This window comes from Malaclemys terrapin, chromosome 4 (assembly GCF_027887155.1).
Source record: "Malaclemys terrapin pileata isolate rMalTer1 chromosome 4, rMalTer1.hap1, whole genome shotgun sequence".
NCBI classification, from domain to species: Eukaryota; Metazoa; Chordata; order Testudines; family Emydidae; genus Malaclemys; species Malaclemys terrapin.
In genome coordinates, this window is record NC_071508.1 from 51,497,394 (window position 1) to 51,514,518 (window position 17,125).

The window sequence follows — 17,125 nt, forward strand, 5'->3', positions numbered from 1 at the left end:
ATGAAATGTTGGCAAATGCCATAGTCTTCAGAAAATCATGTGTAAGTTTAGACAGTGAGCAGAATATGGCTTATCTATGAATTTGCCCTTTTGCACATCTCTTATAAGCTCTCTTAACCATGATGATAAAACTGAAAAACTGTAGAAAATAAGTAAGCCATGTACTTATTTGATCTTTAAATTTTGATATTAGGGAATCTGCTATGAGATATTTATAAAAGCAAGGATGTAAAGTGAAGCTTGTTTTTGCAAGCAAGTGCCAATGGCTGAGATGGATTTTTTTTTTTTTTTTTGGAATGACACCCAGTGAGATGCGACACTCAGGCAGTCAAATATTTGTTTACTTGCTCATATATTACATTCTGGCTGTCTCAAAGCTTGTTTTATTAGGATGGTTACACTCTAATTTTGTAATGTAATTTTGCAGGTTGCCATATACATTTGAGATGGTGTATTAATCCATTTGAAGACCGTGGCAATTATTGTCTAAGCACCAGTCTGTGTTAGAGAGTATGACAGGTAACCATAGGCTGTAGTTTCAGCTATTGCAGTGATAATCTTAGACTCTATTTAGTTGTGGAACTATTTTGCCTTTCCACATTAGGGACTCTCTTGATGCTGAGTATAAAATAATCCTAGTAAGGATTCTTAGGTACATTAAGACATTTGCCTGCAGTCTTCATCTTACTTATACTTCTGCTAGCAGAACCACGTAACCATTATTTCATTACATGATGTTTTGTTTTGGACATTTTGTCCCTATTACTACTTTTTGCAAAGTCTTGATTTTAAGTTTCTAACTCCAAGACTGATACATAATATGGTACATGCTACAACCAAAAGTGATCAGTGAAGCAAAATGGCCACACCTTAGGCTTCTGAATCAAAGTGGGAAAAAATCCCATGCATCAGATGTTATTGTTCACATTGTGCTGTTGCCATCAAGTGCTAAGGTTCTTTCCAGGGGGCCAACAGCATCACTACCCTGTCTTCTCTCTCATTCACGCTGTTAATGTTCAACTTTTAATCTAAGATAAGAGAGTTTGTTTTATTTCTGTGTCTTTTTTTTCTTTTTGGAATTTATTTGATCTCTGAGGCTGCTGATGCTGTTTTTGTTTTTTAAGTTCTCCTTGGTTAGGGCTCAGCATATTCCTTTATGTCTACTTTTCTTTTTCCAGCATCTTCTCCAGTAATTTAATATCTCTCCCACTATCTTAGATATAGTCTTGTCTGTCACTAATAAGTATACTACATTAATGTGCACTAGGAAACTTTTAGTGCATGCCAGCACAGTCTGCATGGGCCAGTTAGTATGTGATACCCTGATCACATTAGAATTTACATCCCTCTAATGCTGACTAATGCACAGTGTAGATAAACCCTTAATCTCAAAATCACCTAATCTGCCCAACCTGGTATTGGCCGAAGTGGTCATCTATAAATCTAGTAAGCAGAAATTGTTGAGACTGGGGGGCGGTTCTCGTTTCAGTGGTACAATATTAAGGATACTCCTAATAATGTGTCTCCAGGAAGACTTGCATCAGCTGGTGACCTATGATGCTGTAGCCTTTTGCAGATTAATGGGCACTTAATGGAAGTCTGTTCTCAATGTTCTCAAAAACAACTTGAATTTCCAGATTTGAGACTTTCCTTCTGTTTTATTGATCACTATTACTTTTTGTTAAATTCACCTGAGTTCTCTTTTTTCTTTTTATCCACACTTCACAGGGATAATGCCATCGTCACTTAAAGGTTTTGACTTTTAGTCATAAACTTTTCTGAGCGAAATTAATAAAATAAATGAAGGGTAGGAGATCTTCAAGAAAGATATTTTATAGTGTTTTTGTGGTCTGATCTGTGTTCTTATTGTCTTTTCATCTTTTCTAGTTCCTTTTAATAACCAAGAGCCAAAATAAAATTGAGTGGGAGATTATGATGCAACGGTCTCATTCTGAATATTGTTTTGCAACACTTTTGGCTTCTGCACTTGTAATACTTTGGCTTCTGGTGAGTTAGTAGCTTGACTTCAGGGGCCAGACATCATGAAGCAAACATAGTTTTGAATTTAGGCAGTTCACTTCAGTCCTTGTCATCAGCTTTGACGGAGTCACTATTCTTTGAATCCTCATTTCAAAGCGGAGGAGAAGAATAACCAAATTGGCAACAGGAGTTTTGTGTGCAGACGTGAAGATAGCAGCTGACTTGTCAACATTGTATTTGCCAGAATATTTATGCATAGGTTTCTGTTTTACTAGGAGTTGTCTCAGTACAACCAGAGTTCTGGTGAGCTGAAAGCTCCATTTGAGGCTTTGGCAAGATGATGTCTTCTTGGAGTTGCATTGGCAATTTTCTTACTGAAAAAAAAAAAAAAGACTCAAGTGTCTACCAAATGCAAGTGCCAAGTCAAAATGTTTTCCATATTTTGGTAATTGTGCAGAGAGAACACCAGATGCTTCTGATGATAAAACTCTTTTGGGTGGGAACATCAAGGCTCTAGGAGAGGTAAACTCCAAAGATCTCTAATAATCAAATTCTATAGCTGCATGTTTTTCTATCACAGTGGAAAAGGCAAATTCAGAGACAGGGAGGGAAGAATCTGGACCATAGCAACAACGTTAACATATTAAATATTGGATTCAGAGTAACAGCCGTGTTAGTCTGTATCCGCAAAAAGAAGAACAGGAGTACTTGTGGCACCTTAGAGACTAACAAATTTATTAGAGCATGCTCTAATAAATTTGTTAGTCTCTAAGGTGCCACAAGTACTCCTGTTCTTCTTATATTAAATATTGTTTGTTTTTAAAGATTTATCCAGCTTCTTAGTATGGATCTGAGAGATTAAGAGACTCACTGTAGCCAATATCAGGGGGTCCGAAAATGATTACGCTCCCAAAACAAAAACTCTATATCATGAACACTGTCTGTGTTGGTTTAGTTTAAGCAGTTTGCTTGTTTCCATCATGTCAAATTTCTATTCACCTTAACAGGATGTTTTTAGCATGCCACTTTGTTGGCGTCCCCTCTCTTGCAGCACCAATATTCCATAGACTTTTTGGTCTAATTAAAGAAGCACATCACCAAGGTGTTTATTGTTTTCTACAGCTGGTCTGACCTGGTTAAGAGTGATCTTCCCACACAGAAGAATTGCAGGGAGATAGACTGACCAAACTATTAAGTGAGCGAGAACAAACAGAAAAATGAAAGTATAGTAATAGAAACACACAGCATACTTGTTTGAATACTAAAGGGTAATTTACTTCATTGAAATAAAACTCTGTAATTAAAGACAAATTGTTGATTGATTCTACTTGCTTCTGCAATGCTTGCTTCTCCAATGCTAAAATTGTTTCTAAGAAATTCCAGACAGGCCTAAAGGCTGAATATCAGATATTTGCCTCTCTCAATCATATATTAGTTTGTAATAGAGCCTTTTGTGACTTCTGTCACCTTCTTTTCCAGAGAAGTAGCCCTTGTTCTTCACTTAGGGCCCCTTTCTATGTGCAAATTATATTCTGTAAAACAAAGATCCTACTTTTAATGTTATCACATTGCAGTGAGGAACAAAACCAAAAAGACTTTCGGGTCATGTCTTCAGAGCATATTATTTAGTCTGCCATAGCAGAGGCTTGCTGTAAAGCGTAGCTGTTTTTTCCAGGTATGGGAGTGGGTGTTGAGTAGTGTATCAGACAAGATGGATGGAAGAATCTTTTGTTGGCATTGAGCCAATTTGTACTTTTTTTTTGGTTTAATTATGATTTTAAATTTTGTACCTGCACTAAGTCAGTATAGTTACAGACACTGTTCACCTCACTCTGAATGACATGGATTCATATTTTTTTTATTCCTAATACCTTTTTCTAGCATTCTTATCTACTTGGCAAAATTTTGTATGGCTTATATCCAGACTCTGCCTTCCTTGCCCACAGTGATTAGTACCTTACTCATGTTGAGTAGGCTTATTGATTTTGAAGAGATTACTTGTTTTAGGGTACTGCTCAATTGGTGAAATTTTCTCTTGTGCAGAGGGCCATGTAGGGACTGAACATTGCTTAAACATGCATTGAGGGCCTCAAAATATGGCTGAAGTGGTGCATAAGCTTTGTGCTGGTCCTCTGCACTGGTGTGAATTTAATCCAAAGTGAATATGGGTCTTTAATTGGTTACTGTTGGTAAAGTGCTTTGAGATTCTAAGTTGAAAAGTGCTATCTATGTGCAAAGTGTTCTTACTAGTTATTGTGATGCAATGAATTAGCAGATTTTTAGAAGCTCCATAAACAGAGTTCTGAAAATAGCCATGGTTCACAATGATGGGGGGATAGCTCTGTGGTTTGAGCATTGGCCTGCTAAACCCAGGGTTGTGAGTTCAATCCTTGAGGGGGCCATTTAGGGATTTGGGGCAAAAATCTGTCTGGGGATTGGTCCTGCTTTGAGCAAGGGGTTGGACTAGATGACCTCCTGAGGTCCCTTCCAAGCCTGATATTCTATGATTCTTATCACAGGTAGCGGACAATCGGTGAAATCCTAGCCCCATCTAGGTCAATGGGAGTTTTGCTCTTGACTGAAGTGGGGTAAGGGTTTTATCCAAAGTTCCAAACAGAGTGTCTTACTGCTTATGAGAGAAAGAGAGCCCCGACATCTGATGTGTTAATTCGAGGGACCAGATTTACTCACATGGAAGAGGATGTCTAATGACATTTGTAAAGTGCAAAACTTCTTTATTTAGGCTGTAAGTTGTTTGGGGCAGGGACAGTCTCTCACACAGTGTTCATACAGTGCCTAGCACAATGGGGCCCTGATGATAGGTGGCATCTTTAGGTGCTATTTTAAGGCAGTCAGGCCCAAACAAAGCAAAGGACTCAAGTCACGATTGTTTATCACTGCAATACCTGAAATTATAATAGCATCCATTAAAGCTGTAACCAGAAATTTGTAGGTTCAGCATTCAGGCAACAGAAAAATAAGCATTGGCAAAAGGGAAAGTGCATTCTATTAATGTATATTGTGCAACTGAAGAAAGATGGTGATAAAAGGCTTCAAAGTGCTTTCTTCCTTTGATTCTCTAAAGACTTTTTTCCTTCTACACAAATAGTTAACTATCCACTGCATTCCCAAGGGATGTGTGTGTGCCAAAAAGAGGGCAGGGTCACCTGCAAAAAGAGATATTTCTTGCTCAAGGAAGTAAAGTATGCCTGGTTAAAATAAAATAAAGAAGTCAGAAAAATTTACAGAAAAGGAGGGATACATACATTGTACCTGCCTGGGAGAAGTTATAACTTGTACTATAATCATTTATGTGGGATGTTGCTGTAGTGTTTACTCTGGTATTCTTTAAAGTAAAACACCCTCAAATTCCACAGCAATAGCTCCTTCATCTAGCACAACCAAGGAGTATGTTTGAGATTCTTCTTTAAGAAGTTTCTTTTTAAAGAAACACAAGTTTTCTATATATGTTGCTTCCCCCCCCCGCCCAGTTTTTCTTTGGTTTTAGTTAAAGCACTTACAGTATCTGATCATAAGAAATATCATGCTGATGTGTTACTTTGAAACTTTTTTGTTTGCTCTACAGACTTATGCTAAGTTTTTGTGTTGTTTTAAATTGATGTTACGATTACATTTTTAAAATATCATCCTTAAAACTCCCAGTAGTCACCTCTCTAGCTGTCAGCTTTGCATCAATGCTTGCCAATTTCATACTGGGGACAGGTGCTGGTAGCCTGGGGCGCACTGATTGCAAGCAGTGCTAGTAAGTGCCTTCAAATGCCTGGAAGATAGTTTTATAAGATCTCTTACAGAATCTAAGAAATATCCCCAATTTGTTTTCAGCATTTATTTAAAAACTAGAATTTCTAATTTAAATTTTTGTAGTTTAGGCTTAGTGCTGTAAAGTGCTGAGTTCTTTCAATTCCCAGTAAAGTCAATGGGAGTTGAAGACATTCTACACTTTGCTGGATTGGGATCTTAGAATACACTACAAAAATCACGCTTTGAATATGTGGCCAGTCTTCACAGACTGATTCAAAGCATTTCTTCATGGCCACTTGTTGATTTTCCTATGCACCCTGCTTTTTCAGGTATGATGAGCTATTGAAATGTTTTAACCTGTTGAACAGCGAGTGTCCATAGGTGGTTTTGGATAGTTTGGAGCTAGGGAGAAGGCCCTTGTTGTGCTTATTTGACGGTAGTATCGTCTTCCAGGAATTCTAACTCTGGCAAGCATGAATCAACTGAGTTTGCAAAAATTTCTTGCACTGGCCAAGGCTGAGAAGAATTAGAAAACTAGAATTCTTAGCTAATGAACAACAAGAAGAGACATGCTTTTGATAGGATATCATAGGTGAAATTCTAAAGAAACAGGGCTTCTGTTTGGATAAGTCCCCAAAGTCTGGATCCCTCTCTGATTGATATCATTTGGGCCTTTCTCCATTTTCAGGTGCAACCCTCTCCCCCAGTAACTATATTTTATACTCATAAACCACAATTATCCACTAGCTGAGGAGGAGATGGGGCTGAGAAGTTTCTACTTTTGAGGGTCTGGCAAATTCATTTGCAGGTTTTTCCTCTAGATTATTATATTTTTCCTTCAGCAGATGGATAAGATCAGAAACTTGGCTTAATAGTTTGTTTTCAGGTTTGACTTCCTGGTGACGGTCACAAGAGCGATGGTCCACAGGACAGAATGAAGAGCAGTGTCCTTGCTGATATCTGTGTATATCATGTTTTCAGTGTTTTCTGACTCAGGATATATGTAGTAGGTTGGATTCCATCTGGATGAGCTGTTGAAATGGAAGGTTTTTATTTAGCTGATTATCACAAGAAAGCTTATGCGCGTTTGAAGAATGATTAAAATTGGGACAAACAGGCCGTCTTCTCTAGGTCTGTACTGTCAGCCAGGGAAATCTGTTTCATAAACAAGAGTCGAGATGGATAGCTAGAATGTGTAGTCTCTTCCTTTTTTTTAAGACTGAAGACTCCAGTTGTATTTGTGTCTCATAGAAAAACATAGGTAAAGGGGTGACATGGAGAGGCATTTTGTCCTTCAGGCACTCTCTGAAGTTAGACCCCTGGTGCAGCCATGCACGCTGAGTTTTTACAGGCTGTCTAAACTATTTGGATGCTGATTCTCATTAAAATGTATGATAACTGAATTGCTATGATGGCCTTGAAAATTTCAGCTTCAGTGAGTTGTGGGCATTGTGCACCAGAGGACCTTCACAATTTCCTGGTATGACATCCAGCATTGGTGAGAGTAAATGGCATTTTTTTTAACATTCTTTCCGAAACAGATTTTTCAAAAAATAAAAAACATGGACTTGGAGATAGAATGCAACACAGACATGGCTAGCAATATGCTTGGATTCATTTGGGCTCAAGGTGCGGGTGAATCTTTAGGTCTTTTATTTTTTTTAAATCCAAACTGCTTCATCTATCTTTAATTTTTGGTTTTACTCCTGGGGGCATTCTGTGTCAAAAAATTAAAAATTCTGCAGACAATATTTTAAAATTCTGGCAAATTTTATTTGTCAAAATAAAACTACATAATCACGCCAGTTGCAATTATTTTGGTAATTTATTTCAAAATACCTGTCAGCAATGTCTGTAACAATACAGATACACAAAAATTCCACCCAGGAGTAGAGAGTTAAAGAAACCCCTATGACAGCCCAGTTCCTGTTTCTCTGAAAACCTGACATATGGTTCAAATTGACAAACTGACAAAATAAAAAGAGTCAAACAGTCTTTAACAGTATATTGGTTTTAATACCATTTATCAAGAAAAATATATTAGGCTAATAAACTAACAAAATTGGTGTGTGTGTTGCTGTTTTATATTCCAGTAGCACCCGGAGGCCCCAACTGAGACCTCAAGACCTCATTGTGACTCAGAGTAAGAGTCAGTTTCTGCCCCAAAGAGCTTACAGTCTAAATATACAAAACAGCCTAAGGCCATGTCTACACTCTGGGCACTACAGTGGCACAGCTGTGGTGGCAGAGGTAGGCCACTGTGGTATGGCGGTTTCCTACAGCAAAGGAAGTGTTTTTTGGGTCATTGTAGGAACTCCATCTCCCCAAACAATGTTAGCTAGGTTGACGGAAGTGTTCTTCTGTTGACCTAGCTGCGTCTGCTGGAGGTTTGTTTGGCACAGCTATGGCGGTCATGGAGTGCTGTAGCTCTGTCGACCTAAGTGTAGGAAGGGAAACAGAAGCACAGAGAGGTGAAGTGACTTGCCTAAGTTCACACAGCATGTAAGGGGCAGCACTGGGAGTAGACCCCAGAATGCAAATCTGCAGCTTGTGCAAACTATCATAGTTCCATTGACTTCAATGGAGCTACGCAGTTTTCAAACTCTGAGGATACATACACACTTTCTCCCTCTTGTTCCCCCTCCCACCCTTTCCCCACCTAGAAAAATTGATGTGGAATTGTTAATCAAAGAAATACTGTAGAGATTTCCCAGTAGAAATACTGTAGAGATTTCCCAGTTCTGGATGCTTTTTCTGTTTGCTTAAGCATCTACTTTTTTTAAGTGAAATTTCATATGCCCCTAATTTACAGTGTGGGTGAAGACCTTTTGGAGTTTTTAAAAGTTATTTTAAAAAGGCAGATATATTAACATTTTAAAATTGGTTATTGGGCAATGCACAGTAACCTTTGATCAAAATTCCTTTTAGTACCTGTATTATCCTTCTGAGGACTATATGTTATGAAATTGCATAGTAAGCGATCCTTAATTTGGTATCTAGCACTTAGATCCTAAACTGATTGGATGCTTTATAGGTAGGCAGGCAAACAGCAGAGAAACCTTAATGAGTTTTCTATTGAGGACATAAGACATGCTTTCAAAACTGCATATGCATTTACATAAGAGACTATAAGGAGCTATTATACTCTATATCAATTATATAATATAATCCAGTGATCTACTAGTGGGCCATACAGCCTTTCCTGGACAGTAGAATGAAATATTTTAAGAACTGTGCACTGGGACTGGCAGAGGATCCTTTTCCTAAGAACTCGTTTGCAAAATTAAAGTTTTGGAGAACCACAGTCTATCTAAGGTTCCTATATGATCCCCATTACTGTAGTATCTGAGCACTTCACTATAAGTCTTTAATATATTTATTCTCACTACACCTCTTGTCAGGCAGAGAAGTGCTATTATCCCTATTTTACAGATGAGGTACTAAGGATCTGAGGTACTAAGTACATTGCCTAAGGTCATGCAGGAGGTCTGTGGCAGACTGGGAATTGAGCCCAGGTCTCCAGAGTTACAGGCTAAGGTCCTAATCACTGGACCATCCTACTCCACTATGAGACTATGTCTATACTGCAGCCTATGTTTTCATAAGTTATGTTGTTCAGGCGTGTGAATAAACAACCCCCCTGAGCGTCATAAGTTTCACTGGCATAAGTGGTAGTGTGCACAGTGCTGTCGGTGGGAGAGGTTCTCTGGCCAACATAGCAACTGCCGCTCATTGAGGTGATTTTATTATTTCAACAGGAGAGCTCTTTCTCATTGGCATAGAGTGGCTACACAAGTGCTCTTACAGCAGTGCAGCTGCATCGGTACAGCTGTGCTGCTGCAATCTCGCTAGTGTAGACATGGCTTAAGTGGGTTACAGATTGTCGTAATGAAACATTAAACCAGTGTCTCTAGTGAGTCAATGATTTTTGGTATCTAGCAGAGTTCTGAATTTAAGTTCCCAGGCTCATTTCTGAAGGTGGTGTGCCAGGTTTCCTTTGAGAACAAGGACTGAGAGGTTAGATATGGAGTGATTGTTTTTTGAAAAGTGTTTGCCCATGGGTGATAGGGTGTTTTTATCTTTTATTATTTTTACTATGTGAGTTCATTTGAGGGCGTGGTGGTTGTCTAGTTGGGGAGTTATTTGAAGGCCAGAAGAGTGGGTATGGGAGCCCATATGGAGTATCATCAAACAGTTACAACCCATACTTGATGGGGACCACATCCTGGAAAAAATCTTTCCTGAACCCCCTCTTCTAGCATTCAAATAACCCCCCAACCTCACCAAGCTCATAATAAGAATCAAGCTTCCCACAGACGATGAAAACACCAACTCAAAGCAGCACCAGACTCTGCCACAACAACAGATGCAAAACCTGTAGCCCTATCTCCACTGCTACAGTGATGAATCCCCCCACGATGAATCAAGATCCATGCTTCCTACTCATGCCTGTCAAAACATGTGGTATACCTCATCTTGTGCATCAAATGCCCCAACAATGATTTTGTAGGTCAAACTAGACAATCACTATGCTCTTAAATGAATTCATGCAGGAAAATGATAAAAAACAAAAACACTCTGTCACCCGAACACTTTTTTCACAAAAGCATCACTCCATATCTGACAAAAATCGTGGACTCAGTAGACACGCTGGTTTTATGTCTCATTACAACAGTCTGTAGCCCATTAAGGCCAGGTGTATGCTCAGAAGTTAAGTTGATCCAGCTATGTCGCTTGGGGGTGCTGAGGAACATAGGTCTGACCTACTCCCCATGTAGGCTGCATTAGATTGATTAATTCTTCTGTCGACTTAGCAACAGCCTCTTGGGGAGGTGGGTTAACGATGCCAATTGTAGAGTCCCTCCTGTTGCTGTAGGAAGTATCTACGATGATGTGCTACACTAGTGCAGTTGCACTGCTGTAGTATTTCACATGTAGACAAGCCCTAATTCTCTGTCCTGTAACTCCTTATGCATAATCTGTTCCACCTTGTACTGAGTTGTGATACTTTGATACAATACGTGGTGTGATCTGCTTATTCTTATGATAGATCATTTTGCAATGGTTTCAGTTATCAGGCGGAAAAATCAAGTTGTGGATTCTTTTGGAAGGCTGAACTGATGATATTTAGACAACAATGAAGTGGGAGGATTTCAAAAGGGAAAGTCATGAAGTAAACAATAATTTTCCTTAATGGATGGAACTGTACCTTTGATGGCTTGTCTATGGGGGGGGGGGCCCTCAGGAAAGAGAAGATGAATTAGCTAAAAGTGTGAAGTTAATGTGCATAAGATAAAGCACATTAAACCCCAGTGTGGATGTCTTGTTCAGAAATAAAATGACCTTAGTCTGTTTTATGATCCTTGAATTTCAAGGCAAAATTGTTGTTATTTCTCCAGTAGATGCAGGTGTATATTTATAGGGTAAGATCCTGGTTGCATTGATGTTATTGGGAGTTTTGCCGTTAGTTGAAGTGGGACCTTGGATTAAGCTACAGCAAATTAAGACTACTTTACTTCTTTAATGCATTTTTATTTATGTGCACTAATTTCACACCTTTAGTTAATTTTGCCCTAACTTTCCTGAATGTCACTGTGTAGACAAACCCTAAGGGTATGTCTACACCGCTGCTAGGAGTGAGCCTAGACACTCATGTATATGCAATAAAAATAGCTAGATACTGCGGCACCCCTGGAGCTCAGGCGAGCCATCCAAGCTCGGATTCACTGGGTAGGATGAGTCTGAGCTTGGCTGGATAGCCTGAGCCTCTGCCAGTGCTGCAACGTGCACACAGCTATGTTTACCAAATGTAAGCAGGCTAAGGCCTTCTCTACACTTAAAACGCTGCAGCTGCACAGCTGTAGCACTTCAGTTTAGATGCTGTCTACACTGATGGGGAGGGGGCAATTCTTCCATCGGCATAGGTAACCCATCTCCCTGAGAGGCAGCAGCTAGGTTGATGGAAGAATTCTTCCATCGATTTAATGCTGCCTACACCCAGGGTTAGGTCACTGTGGCTATCTCTCTCAGGGAGATGGATTTTTCACCTCCCCCGCCCCCCGAGACACAGAGCTATAGTGATGTAAATTCCTAGTGTAGACCAGGCCTCAGACTAAGCCACTCTTCCTGTGGTGGTAGCAGAATATAAACCAGGTAAAAGATTACGAAGAGGGAAGGCAACAGCATTTCCCTCTTGTTATTTGTAGGGGAGCGTCCTATGAATAACAACGTTAATTGCTCTGTTTAATGTCACTTCCAGACAGGAAAGTAGTCTGGGAAGCATTGCCGATACAGTAGGCTATGTCGGGGGGAGGGATAGCTCAGTGGTTTGAGCATTGGCCTGCTAAATCCAGGGTTGCGAGTTCAATCCTTGAGGGGGCCACTTAGGGATCTGGGGCAAAGTCAGTACTTGGTCCTGCCAGTGAAGGCAGGGGGCTGGACTCAATGACCTTTCAAGATCCCTTCCAGTTCTAGGAGATAGGATACACTAGCACTTTTGTCGGTAAAATTTAGGTCGCTCAGGGGTGTGTAAAAACCACCTCTCTGACCAGCATAAGTTACACCGACAGAAGCGCCGGTGTGGACAGCACTATGTCGGTGGGAGATGCTCTCCTGCTGACATAGCTACTACTACTTGTTGAGAGTAGTTTAATTATGCCAACGGGAGAGAGCTCTGTCATTGGCATAGAGCAGCTACATGGGAGACCTTAATGGTGCAGTTGCAGCAGTACAGCTGTGTCGCTATAGGGTCTCTAGTGTAAACAAAGCGTAAATAAAGCATCCTTCACTGACTCATGTGGAAACTCTGCCTTTTACTTCAAATAAGTAAAAATCCAAAGAGACATGGTAGATGTAACAGAACTCCAACTCAGAGGAGCTCAACATAATCAACTTAGTGCCCCCTTCATTTTTATTATCGTGATTATGGCCTTGCATATGTCATTACTGTTGTTTTAATTGTGCAATTTTGCACGTACAAAGTGTGAAATTACTATGTGAGTCAGGCCCTAAATGTATAACTTCAATGTCTGTATTATACCTTTTTCTCATCTCATATCATGCTGTAATTCTTAAAATAGGTTTTTAACAGTTGTTGAATGGTACATAGTTTGGTCCCAGCAGCCCACAATGATAGGCCACATTCTTAAACGATATAACATGATACCATGCTTTCTTCTAAATAACTGCTTCCATTTTTTACATGCAGGCTTCTTTCGTGCTCACTGATGGTTGTCCGCAGAAAATTCACACTACCTGTAGAATCTGGTTATCTTAGAATAACTATGGTCCTTTATTATTATTGAAAGCTTTTATTAAATGAATACACTCTCAGCTTTCTGTAGAGAAATGTGGTGAAATCATATGTTAATACAAGCTATATTCTACTTGGAATTACTAAAGCTATTGAAGAGGAGGAGGGTTCACTGATAAACTAAAAAAAAAAATCCTGTTTTTGTTAGAAGTTTCTTTGGTTGCTGGTATTTATAGTGATACTTTAAGTATTCTGGGTTTGATCCTGCAAACTTTTACTCATGAAAGTAGTCTCTCTTATGTCCATGGTTTTATTTGCAGGAGTATGGTTTTGCAAATAAAGCTTGACTTTTGTAAAGCAAATTTCTCAGAAAGTTTCCTGGAAATTCTTGGTTGTATGTGCATGGCTTTAATTGAAGTCAATGGGAGATGTGCTTATGCCTGTGAGGGTATAATTTGTCCTAGTAGTCTTTGTATATACAGTCTGTATATACAATGCCAGCCCAATTTAAGCCAATGGCAATACTCTCATTGATAAGAATGGTGCTAGGATTTCACCCTATAAATATATACATGTATGTATCGACTGGAGAAATAATAAACGTTCCTTCAAACCAGGCCCACTGAATTTTGGTGTTTTCCTTTTTGTTAGTCTGGAATTCTGTACATCCCTCCTGATACCTAGACCCCTTAGGATATATCCACACAGCCTGCAGCAGTGAGCCTCCCAACCTGGGTTGATAGACTTGGGTTTGTGGGGCTTGTGCTAGTGCTCTAAAAAGAGCTTATAGACAGCGCTTTTAAGTTGTGGCTCAGGCTCTGAAGGCCACCTGCCTCCCTAGACTTCAGAGCTCAAGCCCCAGCCCCAGCTGCAACTTCAGAATGCCTGTGCACAGCTGTTTTTAGAGTGCTGGTGCAAGCCCTGGAAGCCTGAGTTTATTGACCCGTGCTGGGATGCTTACTGCTATGGGCTGTGTAGTCATACCCTTATCCTTTTCAAGGGCAACTTTTATCTGATTGCCATTTCCCCTTGTGTAATCCCTCATATTTAAAAGATGCCACTTTGTCTGGCTTCTTAGGCTGGGGTTATCCAAGGGGGCTAAGAGGAGTTATGTACCCAGTTCCCATTGACTTTCAATGAGAGTTGGGCACCTTAACTCTCTTTTGAAAATCCCAGCTTTAATTTTTTGTTCTTCACGTTTCCTGATGTTTTAACCGCAGTGTGTTTCAACTGTTTTTATTCCATCTCCCAATATGTTAGCAGTTCACAGGGTGCTCTCAAAATGTATTTGTACTAGCGAGTGTGCTGTGGTCGTGGCAGGTGGATATAAGTGCTGTACAGCTCTACTGCACTGCATCTTCTGCTTTCTCCTTTCCCTGCATGCTAGCCAGGCCCCAGTTGCATGGTGGCTGCAGTTGGTTGGGGCATTACAATGCCATGATGCTGGAGTTGATTGGTATCGTGCAATGTCCTTTCACTGTGGTGTTTTATTATAAAATGGTGGGACAAAAGAGTCAACAGAAGAAAGCTTATAATTTATTTGGTTGGTTTGGGGAGCAATGGGCTTTAAATATGGAGCACCTTTTGGCAAAAATGCCTGAATCTGAGTGCAGGATGGTGTTTTTTTTTTTTTTTTAAGCTTCACTTCTGTCCCTTGGAAAAAAAAGAGCAAGCCAATCTTCAGTAAATATGCTAGTAGCTTTCCAAAAAGCTGTGTAAGAATAAGCTCTGACATCAGTACAGCATTCTGACTACAAACACACATTTCCATGAAGTTACTGATAGGAGTAGTACCATAGAAATCAATGGGAATACTTCACTGAAGAGGAACTTTATTTTTGTGTTTATGCAATGACCATTCATCTCAGTCATCACCTGGGATTGAACCAGAGACCTCTAGAACTGAAACACTTGTCTAGTGTGAGGCAGCAGTGCAGACTTATGTCCTCTATGGATCAGCTACAAAGGGGGGTGCATATTACATATGGAACAGTGGGTTACCTTGACAAGTCTATACTACTTTATCTAATCCAGGGGTAGGCAACCTATGGCATGGGTGCCGAAGGCTGATTTTCACTGACACTCACACTGCCCGGGTCCTGGCCACCGGTCCTGGGGGCTCTGCATTTTAATTTAATTTTAAATGAAGTATCTTAAACATTTTAAAAACCTTATTTACTTTACATACAACAATAGTTTAGTTATATATTATAGACTTATAGAAAGAGACCTTCTAAAAACGTTAAAATGTATTACTGGCACATGAAACCTTAAATTACAGTGAATAAATGAAGACTTGGCACACCACTTCTGAAAGATTGCCGACCCCTGATCTAATCAATAAAAATAAATGCGTGTTCTAAAAAAATATATTCAACATGGGTTTAATATTTGTGATATTAACTTTCTGATGATGGGGAAAGATTGTTTTCCTTTCACAGCTGCATCTTTAGTCTTTTGACTGGAAAAATTATCATCTGTTAAACCCAGTAGGAAAAGAATAAGGTGCAATGCTTACTGGTAGAACATTTCACTACAAATACAAAAAGAAAAAGTCTTGAAACCACTTGAGTTAATTAAGTCATGAGGTGTTGTTTTGTACTTGGAATATTGTTTTTCTTTTGATCCAATAACTATGCATGGTAAAATGAGTCATGATTTTAGTAACTGTCTCTAATTTTCCTTCATTTAAAGTCAGGGTACTTTATATTTTGAATTTGCACTGTAAATAAGTGTTTCAGGTAGTCTGGAGTGTTTTCACTATTGTTACTTATAGTCTGGTTGTACCGGTAGACTGCTGCTACATTACTGCACATTTAGTTGATTTACTTTGAATGTATTATATGGGATGCACTATTTTACCCTCACATTTCCTTGGTTAATTTAGTAAGGGAAAAATCATTTTTTTATTATTTTGTATGATGTACTAAATATAACCACCTAGCTAAGATGAAACCATTTTGAATAGATTGGGCTGTTTATTTTATTTTTTTTTCAGCCTGACTAGCTGCATAATGGTGCAGCCTGCAGCCGATTGCCAGTTTTGAGGTGTTATCTGAACAACAACAGGCTTTAATTTGCTCAGGATCACTGGGCACAGTTAGCCCTGTTCTGTCTCTCACTTACTTGCATTGTTATGAACATTAATGTTTTTACATGCATATTTCCAAGCTAAATTTTTTCCTATAGTTTTAATTTTAGCTGAACTTTGAGGCTAAATTTTAAGTTTTGTGTGTTTAACCTTCATCCTAATTGCTTGTCCACCATAAAGTGGTGGTGCTTTGTTCCTAAATTCTCTCTATGAGGTGGTGCGCATTAAAGTGTATTTATACTCTTTCAGATTAATTAACTGTGACCTTACGAACCACTGTCCTTGTTTAATTGGTGGCTCCAAAGCACACTAATGGCATAAATCAACTGATAATGAGATTCAGACTTGCTTTTAACATATATAATAACACTGCAATGATATGGCAAATGAGATTTGTTGACTCTGTATTGGCATTACAGGAGAGAAGACACAATTAGATGTGTACTTTTGGGGTGGGGGAGGGTTTCACTGGAATGAATAACACGCAGTTCAGGGTGGGTGGATGGGATAAGGAGGATATTCTACATCAAGATAAGTTTGGTATTCTCTCCTTATCTGTAGGCAGTGTGCAATATTGTGCAATGTGCACTTGAGGGTACAGAAATGTGGTGGGAAGGTGTTTCTTACACATTACTGGAGGGTAACAAAATGGATGATTTCATCTTCAATATAGTTACATGTTTTTTACACTAAACTTACACCCACTATTTTATGAACTGCAAATTAATCAGATAGTTCCCAAGGAACAAAAAAAGATTTTGACCTAAACTAGTAGCCCAGGCCCATTATTATTTTCAGTTTAATGTTACCCATATCCATCTCCCGCATTTTTGGAAAGAAAACAAGGGCTTTGAAACAAAGTTTCTTTGTTTTCACAAGAACTAAAAATGTGCTGTATGTAGACCAAACAATAAAAATAAACTGCCGAACTACCTTCTAATGCATGGGGGTTCTGGAGAGAGGAAACCATGGATATTTAGAGGCATAAAGTGAGTCATTGTGCTAGTTAAAGAATTTTATAAGGCAAGCTCTGTGGGTTT

The 17,125-nt window shown here is 39.2% G+C and overlaps 1 protein-coding gene across 16 annotated transcripts in view; it reads left to right on the forward strand.

The window, feature by feature from the left end:
* SOX6 (SRY-box transcription factor 6) overlaps positions 1 to 17,125 on the forward strand; it is a 462,971-nt gene that overhangs the window by 52,511 nt on the left and 393,335 nt on the right. The window contains exon 1 of one of the 16 annotated variants that reach the window (XM_054026318.1): positions 17,048 to 17,074. The exons of 14 other annotated variants lie outside the window; for them this stretch is intronic. The gene's annotated coding sequence lies outside the window, so the exon portion shown is untranslated. Of the gene's footprint in view, positions 1 to 17,047; positions 17,075 to 17,125 lie in introns of those variants that run through there. One more of the 16 variants, XM_054026310.1, reaches the window with a different exon arrangement.